The 25,094-nt window shown below is 48.7% G+C and overlaps 1 protein-coding gene across 2 annotated transcripts in view; it reads right to left on the bottom strand.

Moving 5' to 3' along the window:
- LOC100121727 (putative polypeptide N-acetylgalactosaminyltransferase 9) overlaps positions 1-25,094 on the bottom strand; it is a 95,865-nt gene that overhangs the window by 49,252 nt on the left and 21,519 nt on the right. For both annotated transcript variants that reach the window (XM_016982080.3, XM_016982078.3), the window contains exon 2: positions 18,540-18,619. The gene's annotated coding sequence lies outside the window, so the exon portion shown is untranslated. The remainder of the gene's footprint in view (positions 1-18,539; positions 18,620-25,094) is intronic.

The raw sequence follows: 25,094 nt of genomic DNA, 5'->3' as shown, positions 1-25,094 counted from the left end.
GCGGCGACGGATAAACCGACAACGACGCGAGATAGATGGACATGCAAATACGCTCGATGGATCGAAATGATTTTATAAGTATGCGATCCATTTTTACCTGTCCGCATATTGACCGTAGCGGCAGCAGCGGGGTTGGCAAACACTTTTAAGAAGTAACAAGATTTCCGTTACACTCGGCGCGCGCGCGCGCGCGCGTTTTGAAAATAAGAATCGGCCACTTCCATCCAGCCGTCCTGCTGCGGCCGAGACGCTCTCCTTACACAATCACTTACCTAGCCAAACCGAGAGATACTCCGCGCTCTCCCGGAACTGCGCAAACATGAGTGTTCTCCCCCTGTGTGTGCCTCGAGCAAACACGCGGCCAACGTCCTCCTCCTCCCTCCCTCCCTTACTCTACTATATGCATACACAGAGCGTGCGCTAAGAGTTTTTCAAAGAAAGAAAGCGTATTTTTCTCCCGCGACGCTTATCGGCATTAGCATAATTGCAGAGCGAGGAAGCTTAACGAACTGTAACGATCACCGAAACTACTATTATATTATTCACAATAGACACAGAAAGCGAGCGAGAAGGTTAATTCAGCCCGGGAGAGCGCGGTAATTGACGCGGAAAATGTGCATTCATCTATTCAGCGGGATATAAACAGCTGCTGGCTGCTGCTGCTGTTCGGCGAATTCAAAGTTATTATCAGTAGGAGAGCAATTTCGCTTCATTCGCATTTTTCTCTCCTGTTCTTCTCTATACCCACAGGCGCGACGTAATTCCCGTCGACATTCATCTTGAGCGTGATTAATTCGCCGGTCATCCATCAACGCTGATGCGCAAGCGAGCGAGCTTGCCCTCCAAATATTAACACAATGCCCCCGTTGCGAAATTTCCTCCGCTGCTAATCTCTCACTCTCCCTCTCTTCTATCCTGTTTCGCTCGATTTTTCAGGGAAAAAATTCCGCAAGTAAAAATTGCCAAAGTTCCGATCGATCAGGGCTTCGACATCAGCGAAGGATTACGAGTATATATAAAATCGCCTTTGCGAAAAGTTGAGAAAAAGTATTACATTAGCTCTTTTAATCCCGGGTGGATTTTAAAATATTACCTTATGAATTAGCCGCACGAGCGCGCGATGGGGCGTGCTATGAAAATACAAGTTTTACGAGCGCCAACTCTCTTTCTCTCTCGGGCGTTTAAAATTGAATTTCGATTACACCCGGGCGCGCGCTCTCTTCGCGAGTTAATTCCGCGCGAAATATGGCGCGGAATCACGCTTTTCCATTAGCGCGGCAAAGTCGCAGAGTATAACCCCCGCATTTTAATTGCCCGCGAGAATAACGCTTCGTGTTTACGATTCAAAACGCGCGCGTCAGCTCTCTCGCTTATACACAGCAGCCCTCCCCCAAGACGACGACGGTGCAAGTCGAAAAAGAAGAAATAAGCAGCGGAGAGCAGGCGCGAGTCGAGGTAATGTTTTCAAATTTATTCAGTGCGAGAGCTGGCAGAACAATGCTGTACGGAGAGAGTACTCGGAAAAAGAGAGTAGATTTATCTCGAAACAATGTAGTTTTTACGCGCGAGCGCAGGTGTATAAGTGAAAACCCGCGCGCGCACAAAAGGAGGCGCGAGTAAGAGAAAGAGAGAGAGAGAGAGAGAGATAAAGGGGAATGCATAATAATATTCTTCCCGCGGCGTTTAACCGCGAGACTGTGTACTATATATATAGACGTCTTCAGAGCAGCTCCGCTGCGTCGATCTTGCGGAATTAAACGCAGAAAGTAAAGCCTTGCGCGGAGAGGGCGTTAAGTCGTATAACCAGCGGAGGATCGGCCTCGGAATTTGATAGTGGCGCCACACCGCGAACGCTCGCGGCTAATGGGTTTAAGGTTCGAGTCGCAATTGTTGGGGATCGAGAGCGCGCGCGCGAGGGAGAGAGGACGCGCGAAGCGAGGCAAGAAGAAGAAAGCCCCTGAAGGTTAAGACGGCCCCGGATTTAAGGGGGATTTACAGGCGAAAGCTGCAGCGGGGGCTGCAAAGAGAGGAGAGAATAGTGGCTCTGTACGTGTGCGGCTATGTACAGGGCTGGTGGCAACGGCCAGGAGCACAGCCCACGCCGAGTTAATTAAGACTGGCGGCAACGGAGCGCGCCGCTGCTGGCACTTAATTCTCGCGGCGGGGATGCTATATGCACCTGTACTATACACACCGGACAGCCAGTGCATGCACGTCGGCGGCGGCTTGCAGATTTTATATTATACCGTATTACCCGCATACGCATACAGCGAGTATGATTTAATACGGTGTTTCGTTTCGGGGACCACGCCGGGCTGCGTGAATATATAGTTTTAATTAAATTTTTTTTCTTCCAAACGAAAATTCCCCGAACCGCCGCACGACAAAAGTACAAAGCTGCGTATATTCCTCTCGTAATATTTTAATTAACGTGCGAGAGAGAGAGAGAGAGAGAGAGTTAACTTTCCAGCGGATCATTATGATACGACAACGCGCGCTCGCGCGCATTCAGCCGCGAAATTTAAACATCACGCATAGGGGCGGCAGCCGCGCAAAAAAGACTAGCCGCAGTTTCCGCACGAGCACTTTTTATCGCGCAACTTGATACGGGACGAAAAAAAAGAGGTAGGGAGGGAGAGAACGACTCCGGAGCCAGAGCTTCTCTCATCCGAGCTGCGCGCGCTGTTTTTTATTACGTGAGCGAGCGCGCTTCTCTCTCGAGAAGAGAGTGAGCCGTATAACGCAGCTAACCGCCGAGCTTTTACGAGTCTTTTATTTTTCGCACTGCCGTAGCGTGCGAGCGCCCCCGCGGCGCCGAGAGTAGGTGGCGAAGGACGACGTAATAAAGGATCACTCAGTCAAGGCGTTCGTTCGACGCTTCTTCTTCTTCTTCTCCTTCTCGTCCGCTGTACTCTATTACCCGGCCTTTTTTTTCTAATCTCGATTGCGAGGGCGTGTGTGTGTGGGTGGGTGGCACACGACGAAAAAGAGAGGTCCGGCGACGTGTTTTACGAGGCTTATCGGCCGCGCGACCGCCATCATTTTTCCGGCCCCGAGCTTTTGTGCAGCGCCTTATCTATAGCGGCCGCGCGCGTGTGTGTATATCGGCGCCTGCTTCTTTTCCTATGTATTTTGACCGGCAGCGCTGCACCGCGCGATTCGCGCGAAATCCGCAGGCGGAATCGCACGCGATGCAGCCGAGCTTTAAGCAGTTTATGGGAAAGTTGCGCCATAAAGGTATATATAATACCTATGCGCCGATCGCGCGGAAGCCGTGCGCAGCTGAAAGAGAGAGAGAGAGAGAAAAAGCTCTATTTGCGCCGAGAGTCACGTATATTGGATTTTATGGTTTTATTTCGGATTAATCCCGGAGAAAGAGGCCATTCCGAGAACAACCGCGAATAGGGTGATTCCGCGCTCAAAATCTACACGGAGAGAGAGCTTTCTCGCTGCGCTGGCGCGATCTCGGGAGCGGGAATAAAAGCCGTTGAGATCGAGATAGAGAAAAGTTTGTTTTTATGATGTTGATGAGCGGCTGCGTTATACGCTGTGCAACAATCCCCCCCCCCCCCTCTCTCATTCTCTCGACTCGACAATTACAAAAAAAGTACACAGAGAGTAGAAAGAGAGAGAGAGAGAGAGAGAGAGAGAGAGAGAGAGAGAGAGAGAGAGCGAAATTAACTTCTCCAGCGCCGAAATTGAAAAACTTTGACGCCCGAATTGCCATCCGTCATTTCATGATTTAATCACGCGCCCCCAACTTTTTTAATTTTAATGCACTTCGCACTAATGCCGCCGAAAAAAAAGCGGCAGTCAAGCTTGCGAACTATATACACAGGCATTTAGTCGTATAATCACCGTCTTTGCGAGTCTCTTGACGCAATATAACAATAGCTATATACACAATGCAGTTGCAGTGCGGTGTCAAAGGGGACGCTTGCGAGATAGAACGCGCTGAATCCTCGGCTAATTTCGCGTTTCTCGCCGAAATTATACGTCAATCTTTTTTGAATCTCTCAACTTTATTTTCGCGTATTCAGTTCAGAGAGCCGAGTGTACACTCGCAGAGGAAAATCTTGTGCATGTGGTCCTCTTTTTGAACTAGAGGCCCGCACGTTTAATTAGTTGAAATTCGCGACGGTGTATTAATTAAAAGAGCCGTTCTCGCTGCGATCCTCTGTACATTGCGCGTGCCATCTCTTGACAAAGGGAACACGTCGTGTAAACGAGCCGTTGTTATGCACACGCGCGCGCTTGGACGGATCAGCAAGACGAAACTGATGATGTTTCTAGATTTGACTGGATGTTTGAATGTGTGTGTGTGTCTTTCTAGCTCTCGCTGAATGCAAGCGGCGGGATAAGCATACAACTGCCGCGGAGAACTGGCGCAGAGACGTCAAAGCGAAACTTGCTTCATTAAATTGGGTTTATCGTCTGGATGAGATCGCTCTCCCTCTCCGAAGGGACGTGTCTATATATGGTCTTAAGGGGTGAACGCACGCAGGGTGTGATAAGCGAGTAAAAATTCCATTTGAGTATATATGGTAGGAATATTTCTGTTTTACATCGGTTTTCGATTCTAACGAATTTCACGCTCAGCAGCGTGTGTATAAATATCAGGTCCTATACAAGGTAGAAGTGAGACGTGCCTGACGTTTCCCTTCACGCGACATCCTATACTCAATAAGACTTCGTCTTTCGTCTCCCAGAATCAAATCGAATATTTCCACGTCGCAATCCGGCCGCGGCAACAATTTCAATCTCCGATAGAATGCCTCATTAAGGCAATAACGCGTTGCAGTACTCCAGTGAGTGCAATACAAAACACACCTCCTCTGCAGCGTGCAGCTGATGGTGGCAGACATCGGCGCTCCTTAAAAGGCGCACACGGCCATAGAACGTTGAATCATCGCACGTATCGGACAGGAATCTCGAATCTTCCCCGAAGCCCATAATCAATCGGGCAGCAGCAGCGGTATACAAGCGTCGGCCAACGGAATTTTCGCGGAATTTCTCGCGCAGTAGTCGAGATGCGCTCAAGTCGAGCAGAGTAGAGTGAGTTGACCTTTCGTCGGCACACTTTCCAAACGCTTTGTGCAAACGCGACCTCGCGACGTGAGAGAGAGGAAAAAAGGCACGAAAGAGAGAGAGAGAGAGAGAGAGAGAGAGATGCATCGAGTTGCCCGAGGCGACGACGACGACGACGACTCGTCATCCTATCAAAGGCTCGAGCTTCGCGCGCTATGTAGCGCTACTCTTTTTTTATCGCGGCTGCAGTAACGGCGCTGGGTTCTTTTGAAAAGCCGACGGGCGACCGCAAGTCACACGGCCCCCCGCACGTGTGTGAGACGAAAATCTGGGCCGCTGGGAATTTTAGGACAGCTCGTCGCAGGGCTCGATGGAGCTTCTCTTATTTTGCTGGATAAGAGCTGCGTTTATTAACGACCGTTTGAATTTTAATTTAGATATAAAATATTGAGACGCGTCGTAGCCGTCAAGCTTGTAATGAATCACGACGAAATTTCTAGCGGCGATCGTAAATTAAATCGCGATTGCATTGACAATATACCGAAGATTACATAAATCTAGGAATAAATCACGGACTGATCGTGAGAGAAGAGATGAAAAAAAATGGCTAGTGTCAACGCCAGATTTTCACATTAACGAGGAATACACGTATACCCACAATCGCTAACGCAATACACGCAGTCATCCAACAAAATATCCGTCGGAATACATTATCCTCTCGCATCGGCCATAAAGTGCGATAAAAGCCCAATCAGCTTCGTGCATATACACTCCCCCCTGTCAAAAGCCGCTTAGAGAAGCCAAAAGGCCCACCGAGTAATGGATCGTCTTTACGACTGACTTCGATTTTTACACGTGTAAAGCCACAAAGCGACACGCGAGCGCGAGTCTGCGCTTTATCGATTGTGAAAGTCGCTGGAATCTCTCTCTCTCTCTCTCTCTCTCTCTCTCTCTCTCTCTCTCTCCTCGCGAGGATGACGAGTCTCTCAGACCGGCGAGCGAGAGATGAGGCAACCGCATCGTGACTCTCGCGTCCGGAGGTGATGCTCGCTCTCGCGTCCGCGGCTATTACAAAAAATCGAAAGGTCGCGCCGAAAATCGAACTTTCTAATCGACGCTGCTTCTCCACTTTTTTCTGCTTTCTTACTTTCATTTTTATCATCCACCGCTCTCACGGTCGGTGCTGCTGCACGCGTTCTTTTTTTCCAGCTCGTAATTTATACTTACTTTTTTTCTCGACGCAATCTCTCTCTGCAGCCGACGACTGTGTATAATTATGCTTTATACGAAAATTAGAAACGCGCGCGCGCGCGCGAGTTATACAAGCGCGACCGAACAATTTTCCGAGAGACCTCAACGATAATAAACATAATGGAGCTGTCTTTCGTGTAACCTCGCGGTTTTTCGTCGTTGTCTATACTCCCACGGAGAGCCGAATCGCCGGGGAGGAGGGATTGAGCTGCAATATCTCGCCGCGGCGGCGAAGAACGTTAATTGAATAAGCGCAACTCGGAAAACGTGCGGTTGCGATTGGCGACGACGATTGCGCAACGACAGCCACTGCTGCGGAGTCTGCAATTATATCGATGGACCGCCGACGGTATACATAGTAGCCCCCAAGACGACGACGGCAACGGCGAGGAGGAGCTATTCCGTTTCATTAGCGCGCGAGAGGGAGCGAGAGTCGGTCTCTTGTGCAAAACGGAGAGAATCGCGACGTTTCGACAGTCAGCCAGAAACCGAGAGCTGATGCTTGTAATGCTGCTGCTGCTGCTGATTCTGCAGCGGGTGAATTCGGCTGTATAGACGCTAATTTTCCAGAGAGCTTTGTGAATTAGACTGTCGCTTTGTATCTTTCATTATTTCTTATGAGTATTTCTGTCGATAAAACTGGAAAGGCAATGTTTGCTTTTGAAAAAAAAACTTGCAAAAATAAAACCCTTCACCCATGTATAGAGTATTTTTTCAGCGAGCAAACATTCCCTCACTACACATAGAGCAAAGAAAAATATTTTCAAAGAATCAACGAAATAAATCGCGCATACACGGCACTTGAAACCGGCGAAGCCGAGCCACTTCGGAGCCCCGCAGCAATAGCATCCTCCGCGCACCAGCGCCTTCCATTGGATCCGCTCGCTTTGCCTCCCCCTACCCCCTCGGCGTTATCAAAACAAGCCAGATTTCTTCAACTCGAAGCAGCCGCGCTACCACCGACCGCCGGGAGTATAAGAGTAAAAAGGCTGCGGGAAGAAAATTTTTGGATTAGCGCCAGCGCTACCTCTAGCGCATAACGGATACACCACCGACGATCGAACAAGTATACACGGACGGGGGGTGTACGCGAGCGGCTTATACGTCTGCGTTGTGTATGTGTGCGGGGGAAAAGCGTATACGCGTGCGAACTCGCCGTTAGCAGTGTCAACATGCCAGCTGAACAAGCCGAAGCTATAGAGAAGGAGGTAGGAGGGTATAACATGTGCGTGCGCGCGAGGGTCTTCCTAAATATGCGCGGCGCTACTGTAACGCGATTTCTTTGCTGCGCATCGTTGGCTCCATGCTATGTCCCGTGTGTGTGTTTGTTCGCGTTACGGACGGTCGCTTCTGCCCGGGGCGTATCGATGGCAATTTTTTCTCTCTCCCGCTTTGCTCGTGTGGTGGCGATGATGGTAATTAAATTGTGGGCGGATGGCCGCGCGAGAGGAATTCCGAGTAATGCGATACGTCTCGATATCGATCTCGGCGGTTTTGCTGTTGGTTTAACGACGTGACCGAATATTTTTAATTAAATAACGCGCCGACATAACGGTTTTCAGTTTTGTGCCTATATCGGTCTTTAACGAACACGACGCTGTTTATAGCAGCCGTATCAGGATCGGAATTTCGCGCTCGACGCGTCGCCTACTAAACGTAGCCCGAACTTTCTGCTCTACACAATACACACGCAGCAGCTACACCGGCAATAATGAACGACTCGATTCGCGTGTCGCACAACTCTACGGAATTAAAATTGCATCGCAAAATTAGTTTCGAAATTCCCGCCGCGAGCAGCAGCTATACAATAGCCTGCACACCGGCATGGTGTTTTATGCACGCACAGTCGCAGGCAGCAACACAACTTCTCGCGAAGACTGAAACAGAATATTATTATCGCGCCTCTGCAAAGTTGTCCGCGGCAGCATCGGTGGCACACATTAGCGTAATTTCTAGCAGCTCCTTCCGTCGAATCAATATAGCCGTTATTGAGACACGCCGAATCGTCGCAAAACTTTCCTCGTAAAAGTACACCACATCAGCCTACAATGCAAAGTCGTTCCGGCAGCGAGTCTTCCTCGTAAATCAAAATCGAACAAAGAAAAGCAGAGTACAAGTCGAGAGCTAATATACTCTGGCATTGTTGTACTCCACACCTCTGCACTCTGCTTTCACGCCAATTTAACGCGAGTAGAGAGTGCTAAGAGTCGAGACTTTCTTTCATCAACATCATCGCAAGCCAAACAAACAGAGAGATAGAGAGAGAGAGAGAGAGAGAGAGTAACACAACGAGGAGCAGCCGGGAGAGCGCATAATCCGCGATTTACCGCGGAACTAATGATCGGCCCTCCACCGCGAGGAATTACGAGCCATATCGCGGCACGTGTGCGGAGCTATACTCGTGGATAATCCGCGCGACGTCCCAGCAGCGGCAGCAGCAGCAGCAGCGACGAAGTAGTCGTTAAAGTCGGCTGTAAACTGCGCACGGAGACGCGATAATGCGAACAAACGAGAGCTTCCGTCCCCCCCTCTCTCTCTCTCTCTCTCTCTCTCTCTCTCTCTCTCTCTTGGGGGTGATTCGAATGCGAGAGTGAAAATCCATTTGGCTGTGTTAATTTCCAGAGAATATACTGAACACACTACTGCGCTGTTGTGTTAAAGCCTCGGCGGACAAATGGTATACAGTTTAAGGACTGGACGAGGATCGATTATGGCGTGTTTGACGGAATCTCGCATCGCTCGGAGGAAGGAATATCGATCGGGGCGTGTTGTGTGTTTGCACGAGGGAAAAGTTTCCGCTCGGCTTCGATTCATTGGATTAGCGGAGAAAAGATGTCTCGGATGATTGATATCGACGCTGATTCGCGCTCAATTACTATTCATTAGGCTTAGAGATTAGAGGATGTGAGAGAGAAGATCCAGCGCGTCTGTTACGAGAGAGGTGCTTATAGCCGGTATAATATCTGTGTCAGAGAGACGAGCGCCTATGCATACTTTCACTCCGGGCGTGTGCCGTCTCGAATTAGCCGTCCATCGGAGCGCTAATTGTTTCGTAATTAAAAGCCGTTTCGAGTTTGAATTAATACGGCCGGGATTGCATTATTAACGCGACGGGCATCTAATTCAATTATACTTTGCAGGCTGGAAATAGGCTAGAATTACAATTTCGAAATTCCCGCGCTTTAGTCGTAATGAGTGCAGCGCGCCAGCGAGCGTACAGTGTGTGCAATTTCAGTTGCGATGCATTATACGGGATTATTATTATTAGAATGTAAATATTATAATGCGAGAGCTGTTATCGCTATTTTTGTATTCATAAACCGATAAGAGGATAAACGTGATTTATGGAAAAATTTTTATGCAAGAGCGAACCGCGCTCGCCCACAGCCAAGAGAAAGAGAGTATACAAAACTGCTCTATAATTTTAACTAATGACTAATAACTCTCCGGAGCTGCCAAGGCGAATTATGCCATTAAACTTTTTCGCGTAATTGTTAATCGTCGCGCATTTAATTTAACAACACAGCGTAAATACACCAAGTCTCGTTATCGATCGCCGCAGGAATTGCGCACAGCTCGGAGGAAGAATAAATCTACGATTATACCTTTTTTGCGCCCGATCAGCCGAGTTATCGGAGCGGCAACGGGATTTTACTGCAGCCGCTGCGCGAAATAAAAACACTGCCACACAACAACACAGAAACTCACATACACTGATACACTGCGTCGAGCTGCGCACAATCGATCCCGAGGTGTCACACACACACACACACACACACACACACGCCAATTTCAAACTCCTAAGCTCATCAGCGCAGCGGTCCTTCGCGTCCGGCTGCTTCTGGCGAACTAACAATCTCCCGCTTACTCGTGAAGGCTCTCTCGGCTCTGATTAGGATCGAGAGAAAGCTCGGCCATAGGCTCGAAAGTCCAATCGCGCGAGAGAAGAAGAGCCAAGACGACGAGAGCAGCTGTGGCCCGTGTGCGCTCTCTGAGCGAGCTCTAACGAGCCGCTCCGAACTTTCTGATTGCGACTCTTTCGCTCAAGAGAGAGAGAGAGAGAGAGAGAGAGAGATATCTGTAAATCAAACTTTGCTCGTCGCTGCATTGTATGCTGCTATGGGTCACGTACGTGTATATTGTATACTGTATAGGAGAGAGAAAAACGAATCAATATTAAACAGGCTCAGCGAGAATGTAGCTTCTTGTGTGTCGGGAGTCGTAAATTTACGATTTCTCCCTGATGTACACAGGAAAGTATACGTTTATACAGGAGATTATAACGGCGGCGTGTATAGGTGACCTTTGAGTGTGCGAAAGGTACCGTCAGGCGGCGATTGTGCAACACGCGGCACTGCTTTCGAGCTGCAGCAGCGAACGTTGGGCTCTCTCTCTCTCTCTCTCTCTCTCTCTCTCGCGAGAACAATTCATCGCTGAGCCCGCGTGAGAGAGAGAGAGAGAGAGAGAGAGAGAGAGACTAAACGCTGTGCATATATAAGCTTGCGCAATGTCATTCCTGCGAGTGTGTATACCGTGTCGTCTACTTATTTTCACTTTTCGAGCCTAGCTGTGACTCTCGCTGCTGCATTCGGCGATTTCACTTTCGCGGATTTTCGATAATTGCCTCGCGCGAGATACTACAGCAGTGCGAATGCATAAACGCACACACTTTTCGGTTTCGCAATGAGGGATCGATCGGCGAGGATTTATTATCGTGCGTCGATGTCGCAAGGATTATTAATTCGCTGAATCCTATATGTGGTGAAAAATCGCTAGGCGTTATGCAAAGGCTCTTCGGTAATTCCCTCTCTGTGTCTGAAAGAAACGCGCGCGAATTCGTATTCCCTCGTGTACAGGATAAAGCGCCTCGATCCTCTGCCCCGTAATCGTGATTATAATTATTTTTATACTTCATTAAGGCCTTTCGCAATGAAGACACGACTCTTTAGCAATTTTCTCTCCGCGCAGCTATAATATTTTATCCAACTGCTAATAAATTTCCCCGTTTTATCACGCGGTAAACTATTATACGCGTATAATAATTCTCGAGCTATTATTACCGGAGGAGTACGTACAGCTTACGCAACTTTTGTTCGCGAACCGCCGAAATAATGCAGTATGGATTTCGTAAGTAGGCGCGCATACAAATCTCTTCTCTCGTATACACATCACTCGTGCGTTCTAATGGTTTTAGACCAAGGCGTGGCGCCGAGCCGTTTACTCTCGCATTATAACTGGATATTGAACTTTCGGCAGCGCGGAAACTTTGCACTCACACACGCGCACGTGTAGAGCTCTCGGGAGTCGAACCTCGTCGAAAATCTAATTAATTGAAATATCGTCTTTGAAGAGAGTAGGAAAAAAATTGAAGGTGGACAAGAGCGAAGAAGAAGAAGTCTTGTTGAAAAGTTAAATGACAAGTTTCCTCAAACAGCAATGCGCGAAATGGTGTAGCTACAGTAGAAGGCAGCGCTGCGCAGAGATATTCATGCACGCAAATTCGAGGCGGCGTCGCACAGAGAGAAAGGCCGAAGACGGGAAAACTTTTATGCTTGACATTATTCAATATCCCCGGCAAAGTAAACTTCCCGCTCCACCTCGATTCGCCTCGTCGTGCACACTGTATATAGCTATATGTATATGCAGCGGCGGAATGCACAGCACAAAAGATTAAAACGATATCCGATATGCCATCGGCCCTTTCTCTCTTCGACGTGTGCGCGCGCGCTTGCTGGAGTAATGAAAATTCAAAGGACACAGTCGCCCCCCCCCCCCTCTCCACCGCGTATATACGGGGGAAATCAAGACTGCGGTTTTTCTCCCTCGAAACACCGCGCAGAACTTGAAATATTCGAGCGCCGCGTATGCATATAGCTATACGTTTACAACAACGCTGCAGCGAAGGAATAATTCCGGCAATCGAAGCCATCGGCCGAAGCGAGCTCGCCGGGCACGAGAGAGAGAATCCGATATTTCAATGGCCGATTTTACGAGGATAGCCGCACGTATGCTCATCCATCCTCCCTCTCGCGTATTGTCGAATAGAGGCGCTGCTGCTGCTGCTGCTGCCGGACGCGAATAAAAGTAAAGAATCGTCGGCATGAAATCAGATCTGCGCTATTGATATACGCCGCGTGCGAAATTCGGGAGAGAGAAAGACTTTTCCTTTATACGCGTTGTACACGAGAGTTTTCGGCGATTTTTTTCGTTCGACCGTCGGTATACTGCAATCGATTCATCGTGATTCGACGTTGATTATATTTCGGCTGATTCACGCAATTGATACACGGCGCGTGAACGATGGGGTTGAAATGAACAGCTGATGATGAGATCTAGTGCGACGAGCGCGTCAGTCATCATCATTCGACTAATTATGAGACTGCACGGTTCGCACTTTCCGCGTGGCAACAATAACACACCCGAATAGTCATCTCCTCCGAATTAATCGCGTTATTTGCACACCATGCGCGCAGCGATTTACACGAGCCGCGGCTTTGCAGATACTCGCGGATCGGGCCGCGAGTATAATCTTATCAGCGCGTGAATTATGTATCGCGTATACAGGACAAAAAAGGCAGTGTCGTATATTCTAATTCCGACGACGGCATTAGTCACGCGGGGCAAACGAGTACACCGCGTGAAAAAATCAGCAGCGAGCGAGTACACGCACCTGCGCCGCCGTGTATCATGCGCGCAAGAGCGGAGATTGATGAGGAGGAGTCCCGTGAAAAATTGAAACGTATCCAGCCGCGAGAGAGAAGCGCTGCTGCTGCAGTGCGGCGTCGCGTTATTTACGAGGCTCCACTGCGCGCGCACAGAAAGACTTGCAAGATGAAAACTTGAACCGTGTCGAATGGAGACATTAATCTCGTTCTTTTCTTTCTCTCTACTTCTTCATTTTTCGCGCGCAAACCCCTTTCCCGGAGACGCAGCAGCTTATATACACTGGACGTGTGTAGGACGACGTGTGTTTTATAAGTATAGATGTATAGAGGAGACGATTCTCGAGTGCTCTATTTCTGCGCGGCGGCGGGATTGAACTCTCCGCAATTACAACTTTCAATCTAATAAACTTATTGCTCTCTCGGCTTTATTATCTGTCAATATTTCCGATTGTTTCGGATTTTTCTTGCGGCGGCTCTTTCGCAGTGTGTGTGTGTGTGTGTGTGCGGTTGGTCGTGCTGCTGCTGTGCTCGAGAGCGTATTATTGAGGATCGAGAGGCGGAAAATTTAACTGCTTCTCTCTCTCTGCCGCTGATGCTCTTTACTGATCGAAAACGGATACGCCGCGGTTGTGTGTGCTCTTTTTTAGATTGTTTGCGGAATGCTGTGCGAGATGGAAGTTATTGTTTTCTTTTTGTTCTTCATGTAATCGACGTTGGTCAAGCTGACGAAGTTTATTTTTCATTAGCTTAGTTGATTAATATGTAAGCCACAGTGTAGTTGGGGAAATTCTTCGCGTGCTTCGATATCGGCCTTAATTAATTTTCTAGTGCAGCGTATTGCATTTCAAAAATTGCGCTACGATTATAACGAGTATAAATCTCTTTCAATAAAGCGAACGTTTCGCTGAAAATATTTCGCTATAAATATACGTATACGCGCAGTTCATCATATAAAAGTTTTCCCCGCTAATCGCTCAAACGCAACAAGCCCGTGGTTCTCTCTCTCCGTAAATATTTCAAGCCCTCAAACCCAGAAGGCATCGCCGGGAAATTTCGCGCAGACAACTATACGCAACAGCACATCAGAAGCAGCCGGAGCTATATAAGAGAGACCGTCGCTAAAAGAACCACTATTCAGCAATACATTATTCAGTTTAAAAGCTGTTACGCGTAAATGCTCGGGACGATCTCGCTGAGAGTAAGAAGCATAGCGGCGCACACGCTTCTTCTCTCTCTCTCTCTCTCCCTCTCTCTCTCTCTCTCTCTCTCTCTCTCTCTCTTTCCTCCAGAAACGAAACAGAAAAAAGAAGGAGAGCAGCTATCGGGAGAAAAAAGCTCCGTCACTCGAAGAAAAATTGCGCCCTGAATAATGTAAGTATGCGCATAGCTTTTTTCGACGAGCAAAGACGAAGAAACAAAAAAAAAAAAAAGGCGACGAGGCTACAGCGCAGAAGAAAAGTCGCGAATTCCGCTAACCAAACATAGTTTTCCTCGCGGGAGCAGATTGCGAGTAAATAATGCATTTACATGGAGCCCCGCTCGCGCCTCTGTGTATAGTGAAGCAGCCTCGTCGTCTTGAGAAACTCCGGCGACGACTGTAACTATTTCACTGCTGCTGCTGCTACTCGTTGGATTCGTAGGGAAAGAGGAAGACTCCGGAGAGAGCTGAGAGAAAAAGGAGAGCAGCGGCGGCACACGACGGTGATCTTTGCGGAAGACTTTTTAGCCGACGTCGTCGTAGTCTTGATTGTAATTGGGTCGACATCGATTCGCTTGCGGAGCTTAACGAGTCCGCCAGGATTTCGACTCGGTTCAATTGAAATGATGAATGACTCGTTGCTGCGACTAGTTTACTTCTTTTAACGACCATGATTTAGCGTTCGATTCGCCGGCAGAGGCTCTCATTAAAAATTCGTACGCGTACATTCGACTATATAAACCAAACTTAATATCCCAGTCGGCTTCCACACGAGCCGTTGATAAAATTAATCCTTTCACCCGATATGCGTATAATTCATCAACAAAAATATTCAAAGATGAATTAAAATGAACGAGACAGCCCATCAGCTCTGGCCAAAGGGACGTGCGCTCGCAGAGAAATCAAATCGAGGCCTCGACAGAGAGCCGCCAACGCTTTCGCCGGTTGATCCGCAAGTCGTGTATATAGGTGTATGTCCTTTGAAATAAGCCCCCGTGTGTGAGAGGAGAGAGAGAGAGAGAGAGAGAGAGTGTGTGTGTGACGCTAGCGAGTTCGTTCGTTTCATCGAGCGCGCATGCGCCTTTGAATTAAACGCACAACGACGTCTCGGCTCCATTAGCGACTGCCGCGTAATTAAGCACGCCCGTAAATTACGATTGCGCCCGCGCTCGCGCCCCCGATAAACTTGGGAGCTAGCGATTTTACCAAGGGGGGCTGACTGACTGACTGAGTTACGCCATAGGGAGAACAGAGAGTGTATATAGTCGCCGGCGACGTGTTAATCGGACGACGGCTAAATCCGGTCGAGAGCTTTTTCGTACGCGGCGCATAGTGTATAGCGTACCGGGAAGTTGACTTATGACGCGGAAAGCCGGGCGGAGCTGAGATAAGAGCGTCGTGTCGGTGTAATAATTGCGAGAGAGAGAGGCGCTGCAGCCACTTACTCTCTCGTTGCAGCGTTGTCTTCTTCTTCGGCGGGATGAGTTCTGTTCTCGGAGCACTCGGCTTTTTGCGTCGTCGCTTTGGTTCGGCAAGCGCGCGATTTTTAAAATTTCTCTCTTATTATCGCGATTTTTGTGCGAGTCAGTGAAACATCTCTACGTGCACAAAATTTTCCGCGAACTTTATTATTATAATGCGCAGCCAGTCTTGGCACATTAATAATACCACCTCCTCCCGCGAACATGTATAACGTTTTGAAGTTCCAATTCAAACTCGGGTTAACAATTTCCATGGTAATGCGCGCGAGAGAGAGAGAGAGGAAGCGTCATAATGCTACGTATCCCCCGACGACTTTGCTCTCCCTCTCTCAAGTTTTCCGGAAATTTAGCGTGCACCCCGCTCTTGCTCACGTTTTATTGCTCCTATACGCGCAATTACGCGTATGCTCCGAGGAAAAATCCTCCTCCGCAAGAAAGCTCCTATAATTCGCTTAATTGGCGCGAGTCGAGATCGCACAAAGAATGTATCCGCGCGCATACCACAACCGCACTGAGAGATCGTCTCTCCTTTCTTCCTCTCTGGAGCAAGGATCCGCCGCGGGGTAATGAGCTCGACTCGCGCATAATACCGCGCGGCGGCGCACACGGGCTTTTCAGAGCCGTCTTAATCCGCTCTTCCGGTCATTTACAAACAAAAATCCCATTATACGTGCCTATCATCCGCAAAGAGCCGGTGGGGGAGAAGCTGCGTCTTATCGACGTCATCGCGTGCGCTATACTACTGCTTCTGTTCTCAGGATAATAATCTGCGGAGGAGAGCCACAGTAGCAGCGCGTTATTGTCTGATCCTCGTACAAAGCTGATGCGCGCGAGAGAGAGAGAGAGAGAGAGGCCAGCCGACTGAAAAGGCGCGCCATTATACACCGAATATAAGAGAACGACATTCCGCGATACGACTCGCGCTCTCTTTCTCTAATTCCGCACTCGTAGCTTTATATTCTTCCTCTCGGCTCCGATCTGCCATTACTCACGCTAATGAGTCGCACTCGCCTATATAGGTATAGGTATACACGTATATGTATATACATACCGCGGGAATACTCAATTTTTACCGATGACTTTTATTCTCTCTCTCTCTCTCTCTCTCTCTCTCTCTCTCTCTCTCTCTCTCTCTCTCTCTCTCTGTATAAGCTGTGCGTATAATGACGGGAGCTATATAGCTGTTTCTTTCCAGCGATGCATATCGCGGTAAACACACACACACACAGGGACGCCGCGGGCGAGTTAATGTACCCTAAAACGAATTCTACGACGAGAGCTCGAGTCGTTAAATTTTAGTAACTGCGTACACGAGTACTCGATGCGAATGGCTTCGCGCTGACGCCGATAAACGGAATAAAGGAAATCGGGAGGGGGCTGCGCGCGCTGCATCTATTAATAAGTTAGTGCGCGGCGCGTCATTGATTTCGAGACCTGTAACTGCGATAACCGTTACTCCTGCAGCGAATCTAGGGGGAATTGCTTCTCGAAGATTTTCCTCTATATCGATAACTCGGCAGTCGAGACGAAGCCGTGCGATACATTATGCAAAGTTCAGCTACACGTATGTGGAGCAGAACTTTTAATTTCCTCCAAGACGGAAAATTTATATCCGCATCTCATACAGCGCGTCGGGGCAATAAAAACGCCGCTGCAGCGATAAGAAAAGGGGGACTTATACCGCGTGCCTAAACGCGATCCTCGGCTATCGACGTAGCAGCCGCAGCAGAGCCGAGATTTATATCCCTCGACCTATACACAACAGCTCCCCCGAGTAAAAAAAGCATCGAAAGCTCTTCCTTGCGACATCGTCGCGGAAAAAGCATACCGCGTATAAGGAAAAGCTCCGTGGAAATAAGCCGAAAGGGGCATAAAAATAATAGGCGTGCTTACTCTCTCGCGCGCGCGCAAAAAAAAAAAGAACCAGCGGCATTTTTCCTCTGGGAGCACAGCAGCGGCGATGCCGGCATCGAAGAGAGGAATTCGATAGCTATATAGGCGAACGAGCTGCTGGCGGCGTAATTGAATTTTCGAGGAGCCTTCCTCGGCGATTTTCGGATAGCGGCGCGGCGAACGAGCTAATGGCCGGTTATTAAGCGGACTTTCTCTCTGCCTCTTCCCATAGGTACATCGGCTGCCGCGAGTGCGTTTAACGACACGTGCGGTCCGGGGAAAAGTACTCCGGTAATGAAAACGAAACGGCCTACTCCCACACGTATACGCGTGCGTACATTTTTTCAGACCTCCTCGTCGTCGTTGGCTATACTGTCGTTAGCCCGCGTAGAATACCTATACACGTAAAACAAAAAAGCTCTCGCGCAGCGCGCCGGTCCACCGTCGTTGTTTATCGGCGCAGTTTACGGCTAACGGCCGCGTTCGCGGCTTACGTAAAAAGCGGCGCGCGCGGGGCTAGCTACACAACAAGGGGGGGACAACGTATATAATGCCGGTAGCCGCTTGGGTTATTAATATTCTCTTTGCATATATGTGCGCAGGAGCGTAGTAGGTGGCTCGAGAAAGTTGAGCTATTAGCGGCTAAAAATCGGATAATTCACGTAAGATCCTGTGTGTGTGTATACATAAGAAACGAGTTTAACGAAAGGAGGACGGGGTTTTAAATTAATACCAGGCGCGTTTAATGTCTCTCTCCTCTTGCTCGCGATTTATAGGGTCTAATTTGTAGTTACCGGCTCTTTCTCTCTAACAATATCTCTCGGGGCGATGGTTTTCCTTTACTGCACGGCCGAGGGTAATTCGAGTGCAGCGAATGATTTTTATACGCGCCTTTCGCCGATTCCTCCGCGTATAGTACACTGTAATGGCATATCTCTCTCGCTGGCACTCGGATGTAACAAAAGTTTACGTCCGGCGAACGAACGATTTTTCTCTCGATATAAATATTTAATCCGCCGTTACCTTTCAAGTACAGAGCTGTAAAATCCGCTGCAGCGGCTCTCTCGGCGGCGACGTTAATGGGCGATCCTCCTAGCGCACTTCTGTAACAGAGAGAGAGAAAGAGATGGATTAAAAGGCTGAAATCGATGGAAATGATTCATACTCGCTCCACTGCACTTTCATACCGAGTTTGCGCGTACACATCTCGAGACTGGAAACGCAGCAATGCGAATAAAGACGGCCGAACGTATACGGCGAGTAATATTATTCTTTTTTTGCAGCGGCATCAGCCGGCAGGGAAAGTAATATGGCTCGGGACAGGCTTTTCAATGCGTTTTGAATGGGCGCCGCTGCCGCCTGACGCGAATTCGATTACTCGCGCGATTTTTCATTACGCCGAGAGCGCCAATCGGATTCCCATTTCGCCAGCGTGTACGCGGACAGGTAAGCGCTATTAAATGATAGCGTTATACGCAATGCCGGAAGTTGACGACTCGTTGGGATTCCCTGTAATCGTGCGCGTGTATGGAGATTTTTTTATTTTGGTGGGAAATTCAATTTCGGGGAGTAAGTAGTGCAGAAACGTGTGTATGGAGTTATGCACAGTGACTACTATAATTATTCGATGTCGTCTGTGTGTCACTTTTTCTTCATACGGATTTTATATATATATATATATATATATATATATATATATATATATATATATATATATATATATATCCTCTCGTGAATAATGCAGGTATTACGTATCCGATTGCCGTTTGATCGATAATTACATTTCATTCGGCGTCGTGATTACCGGCCATTATTTCAGCTCGTAGATTGACCTCCCTCGACTCTTCGCTCGAATTTAACGTCGCTATACAAAAAGCCGTATATGGAGCTCGTATTGCCGAATTTATTGCTGTTGATTGCACGCCCCGACGACTGTGTGTGTTCGCGATAAATTATAATCAACGTTTATAACCGTATGCGCAAAATATCGTTGTTTGCCCGGACGCACCGGTTATAATTTTATATATATATATATATATATATATATATATATATATATATATATATATATATATATATATATATATATATATATATATATATATATATATATATATATATATATATATATATATATATATATATATATATATATATATATATATATATATATATATATATATATATATATATATATATATATATATATATATATGGGACGAAAACAAGCGAATATCGGGTACAAAAAGTTGCAAATCCGCGCAGTCCATATAAAACGCTTGTACACCGTAATCCAGCAGCTCATTAACGCTCTCGTTCCGCGCCCGCGAAAAAGAGAGAAGCCGCTCGAAAATTAAGATAACGCGCGACTCCTCGGGGAATCTCCTCCGAGCTTTCTTCCGCGATTTCAATCTGTCCACTTTCGCTTGTGTGTACTCAGTTCTAGCGCGGAAAAGGCGCGTAATCTATCTCATTCAAAAGACGAGTCCACTTCGCGCTTTGGACGCGACAACAGGGCGAAAAATCGTCCCGAAAAAATATCGGCCTCTCGCTTACGAATATAATATGGAAGAAGGTCGGCCGCTTTATCGAATTCGGAAAAGGGCGAAGCGGAGATTTTCGCGGCGCGATCGTCAGCAGTTCCGCGGCGGCGATTTCTGATAGCTGGATCAGCGAATTTACGGACGGCGACGACGTGCGCGCACGTATGTTCGCGCGCCAGAATGCTTCGACGGGCCGGAAAAAGTTCGCGCTTGACGAGGTGTGTAACGAGAGCGGAGTGATCTCTGGAAAAAGGTCCGCGGTATGAATTCTCGTTAAAAAATTATCCTCCCAAAGTTTGAATAAACGCCTCGGGTTATAGATCTGAGCTTGCCGGCGCTCAGGATTGCTGGAAAAGTGTATTTTCCTTGAATTACAAGAGAAGCCAAGAGAGCGAGTATATTTTCTGAGCAAACCTGGCGCAGAGTAATTTCGAGAATACACTTCTCTCGCTCTCTCTCTCTCTCTCTCTCTCTCGTCGCGCACGAAGATTTTTCAAAAGCCGATGAAGCGCGCGCATTGTGCAACGCTATATATATAGTGCCGCCGACGGGGCGAGAGTGGAGCAGTCGTAGAAGGAGAGCTGCGCATTATTCGTCGATATTATATCCCAGCTGCTGCTGCTGCGCGCGGCTCTCTTCGTTAATGCGTCGGCTGCAAGTGCTGCAGAGCGGGATTTATCGTCGAGCTGAAATCACGCCGAGAGCTGGAAAAAAGTTTCCAGCGGCAGCAGCAGCTAGTAGTAGTAGTAAAATAAAAAGGAGTCAGCCCGGAGAAAGAGACTCGCAGTCCGCACGTATCGTCCGACGACTCGACTTAATTTGGCCCCGGTGAACAGCAGCAGCGTTCGAAAAAGTCCGGGCACGTGTGCAAGCTCGGGCCTCGTTTACCCCCACCGATGCACAGCCCCCATACGTGCGGAGAGAGCCAAGACTAGGACGGAGGAGATATCTCCGGACGATGGCTTCCCGACGTAATCGTAATCGCCTTAGCGCCGCCGGGGTATACACTCTATAGATCTCTCTGGTGTATAACGAGCGCAGCGAAGGCGGAGGAGGAGCATTAATCTTGAGAGACGCGATGCCTGCGAATCGGCCGATACGCGGCCGCGCCAAGGTCTGCTATATAGAGAGCCTATAGTCGGATCGGATTATACATTATATATATGTATATAAAGTGCAGGGATGCAGGAGAGCCGCGATCGAGGCTGTGTCTTGTGAAAAGACTTTTAGCGGATGCGCTTAGCTTACCGGAGGGATTACGCGCCGGATAAGCCGATTGAGACGTTGCTCCGTAAGGGCGTGTTGTTGTTGTTGTTGTTGTTATTATACGTATACAGTATATTGTGTACAGCTTTGTCTCTAGCAAGCGGTGCGCTCCGACGATAACCAGCAGTCGATTATCTGCACTGGCTTTCTCTGTACCCGGAGTTAAAAATTAATGGCCGCTAACGAACGAAAGCTCCTCGCATAGGAGCAACGATCGATTATGCCTGCGCGCTTGTACAAAAGGCGCATTGTACGAACTTTCACCGGCGAAATATAATCTTCCTTGTACGTAAGGCTGCACACGGTAGCGTCGCAGAGCGATAAATCTCTCGAGGCGCAGCAGCCTCTATTAAGAAGTCGGCCGGCAGAGACGGAGAGTCGCTACCGGTGTTATACGCAGTATAGGACAGCCGGAGATATAACCCGCTATGTCTTCCCTCGCTCGTATTAAACGCCGCCCGACTATGGCAAATCGAAGCGATATATATTCGCCGCGTAATACGCGCGTCGGAATCGTTCGCAGTTTTATAATCCGAGACATATTCGACGTATAACAAGACGGGGATGATCGCGACGCATGATACGCGGCCCTTGACGTAAGTATAGGCTCTATATCGTGGGCGCGCGGCATAAAAGCGCGGGAGTGGAGAGAAAGGAAGGGAGAGAAAGAGAGAATTGCACGTCACTCGATGTCATGCGCGCGTCGCGCTCGAGAGAGAGAAAAAGAAGCGACGTCGTCTCGAAGAGAGAGAAAGAGAGAGAGAGAGAGAGAGAGAGAGAGAGAGAGAGAGAGAGAGAGAGACAGACTCTTCAGAGCTGCGGCGCTCTCGAGCCGTCTGCGTGCTGAACGCACGGAATTCGACGAGGGCCTATGGAACAATGGCCCGTAATTGATCGACAGCCGCAGCGCTGATGCTTGCGCGCGGTGTATATTGTTATATACAGAATATACATACGCAGCTCGTTCGAAAATTAATCGAAGTGGGTTTATATAGCACGCGAGTGTGCGCGAAGAAGCGCGAAATGGTTATTGCAGCCGGCCGCCACTATATACACCGCAAGCTCTATACTCTTTGATTTACGATCTTCTCACTCTCTCGACTTAATCCGCGAGCGTTTCCGCTGCGGGAGCCGCTGCCGTGAAAATTCGCTTTTCCAGGGGAGGGGGGCAATTTTCCGCGAATTTCCACACAGACGCCGATAAAAGTATGCAGGCTTTATCGCTCTCCGGTCTTGCAGCGGGCAACAACGGAAAAAAGCAGAGATATCGTGCTGGCGCGTAATTAGAGAGCATAGCGGCCGAGTCGTAAAGGTCTCTATCTCGCGCGCCCGAGAGTGTACGTGCGTGCGCGCGCGTGTGTGTGTGTGTGTGTGTGTGTGTACGCAAAGCGCAAAAAAGAGGAAATGTCGGCCGGGCAAAGAGTGCATAATGGCTGTTCTAGTAGTCGGTAACACGCCAGCCTTTGTTCCTCCTTCTTTCGCGCTCGCACTGTTATATGTACGCGATGTGCTATAACATGATCCCCAGCAGCAGCCCTCGCTTGCGCCGTTATATACAGAGTCGCGGACTTGCGGTTTTCTTTGAGCCGCTTCCAAGGAGAGAGCGAGCGATCTTTGGCCGAAAGTAAATTCAAATGGCTGCAGCGTGAAATTCACTTGCCGGCACAGGAGGGAGATCAAAGGAGGATATAGGCGCCGGCAGAGAGAACAGCGCATGTATATACTGCGCCGGGGGAGAATTCTCATTAAGGCTTTGCTGAAGTCTATTTTCCAGGAGAAAAAGGGGCTGAGGATTTTCGATCCAACCTGCAGGAAATTTTCGCGAGCATAGGTATAAGAGCTGGGAAATAAATTAGGCGCAGCGGAAACGGCACTCGCGACATAATTTAGCCTGTGTTTCGCTACGAGCCGGCGAGACGCGCGGCGGGATAAACGTCAACCTATTCCCCGTAGGATCAGGGACACGTGGCGCTGCTGCAGTATAGGGTCTGCGCGCGTCCTGTCAAGATTGGCTCAGACGGTATATCCGCGACGTGCGAGGAATCTCGAGACAGCGGTGCGTCCTAGACTACTATACTGCTACTCGTTCTCGGGGAGCTGGCTTCTTGTTGTGTGTCCTCTCCCTCTTTGAGAACGCGACTGATGTGTGTGTGTGGGTGTGTGTGTGTCTGCGCTTAAGGCTGGGATACGGATTGGGAGGCATTTTCGGGGCCGGATAAATCAGGCGCTTGTGTACAAAGTTGTTCAAACGGTAAAATAACGAGATGGATTTTCTCGTCGAGTGAAATTAATTAAAAGCTCCTGTTCCGCGCGCTGAGTACACTTTAACGATCTTCCTCTCTCCGCGCGAGCTTATTTCAGTATTTAAATTGCAAAAACAGCTTTCAGCAAGAGGATCACCTTCCGATCTCTCCTCCGCAACACAAAAAGCTCCAATTTCCATCGCTCGCGAGCGTTATACCCATATATACCTATACCTCCGTCGCATATTTTTATCCACCTCATCCTCATCCTACATCCTCACGCACAGGCACGTTATATCCGCACGCCGCTGCTGCTCTCGCGTTACCTGCGCGCGTCGTTCAATAAACATGACTTTTCCCGACTTCTGCTACTGCTACGAGACTATTCTCAAATGGTCCCTCGCGGGCTCCGCGCAGCAGCAGCAGGAGCGAAGCTGCAGATGAAAATTAATAATACACCTCCGGGCAGTATGGCAGCGGCGGCAGCGCGGTGTATATACTCCGAGAAAAGGGGGCGAAATTGGGGCTTGACATTTTTGCCTCTCGTTACTTTTCGCGCGCGGGCTGGAAAATTATTCAAGTTACGCGCGCGCCTCGCGCGGAGAAATTGCGCCGGCCAATTTAAAGTTACGGTTCTGAAGCAGCGACGTCTCTTAAACGCGCGAAATTTCTTGGCAAAATTTTCGAAGGCCACTTTGAGTTTTTCCCTGTGTACTTGTAGAATTAGTGCGTAAGCAATTTTTTTCCAGCTAAACAAACTTTTACGACAACGACGCTTGGTATAAAAAAGGCATAGCTATAGAGAAAATTAACACATTCCCTCAGCCTTGTAAAATTAACTCCTGGCCGCGCACGGTGTGTGTATGTATATAGTGGGTAGGGGCATTCAATATACCTTTCCCGCAGCGCATAATCGAGAGCACATTCCCGGGAATGGCTCCCCAGCGGCACTGCTTAACCCGCGCTCGCGCGCGAAAGTAAAATTAACGCCGCCGGGGCGAATTTATCCGTTCATCGAAAGAGTACGGCGAAACAGAGGGAGTGTAGTGGAGTAAAAAAAATTGAACTCCGCTATACGTACTACAGGAGAGCCAGGACCAGCAGAGCGAGAGAGAGAGAGAGAGAGAGAGAGAGAGAGAGAGAGAGAGAGAGAGAGAAGGATCGAGATGGAACGGTCATTTCCTTTCTCGCTCTTGCGAAACAAACTGCTCAATTTGCGGTCCGGCAGCCGAACGAATGGCCTCATCCGGAGTTTCCGCGGTTTACGTATATACATCGTCTCTCTAGCCCCCGTTTTATCCGCCCTGCACGTCCACTACTGCGTACGCGTGTACATATACACAGACTCACAGGCGAAGGCGCTGCACTCGTAAATCTCTCGTCATTTATCACAACTTTGGCTCTCGCGACCTTTTTCTCTCTCTCGCTCGCTCACGATGGATCATGCTTCGAAAGCTCGCTGAAAGCTCCCGATGCGCGACTATAAATACGCGAGCTCCCGCTCTGGCTTATTTGTCACTTTTACG

The sequence above is a fragment of the Nasonia vitripennis genome, chromosome 2, assembly GCF_009193385.2.
Source record: "Nasonia vitripennis strain AsymCx chromosome 2, Nvit_psr_1.1, whole genome shotgun sequence".
NCBI classification, from domain to species: Eukaryota; Metazoa; Arthropoda; class Insecta; order Hymenoptera; family Pteromalidae; genus Nasonia; species Nasonia vitripennis.
The sequence above is the reverse complement of the archived record's forward strand: the minus strand, read 5'-3'. Positions and strand labels throughout refer to the sequence as shown.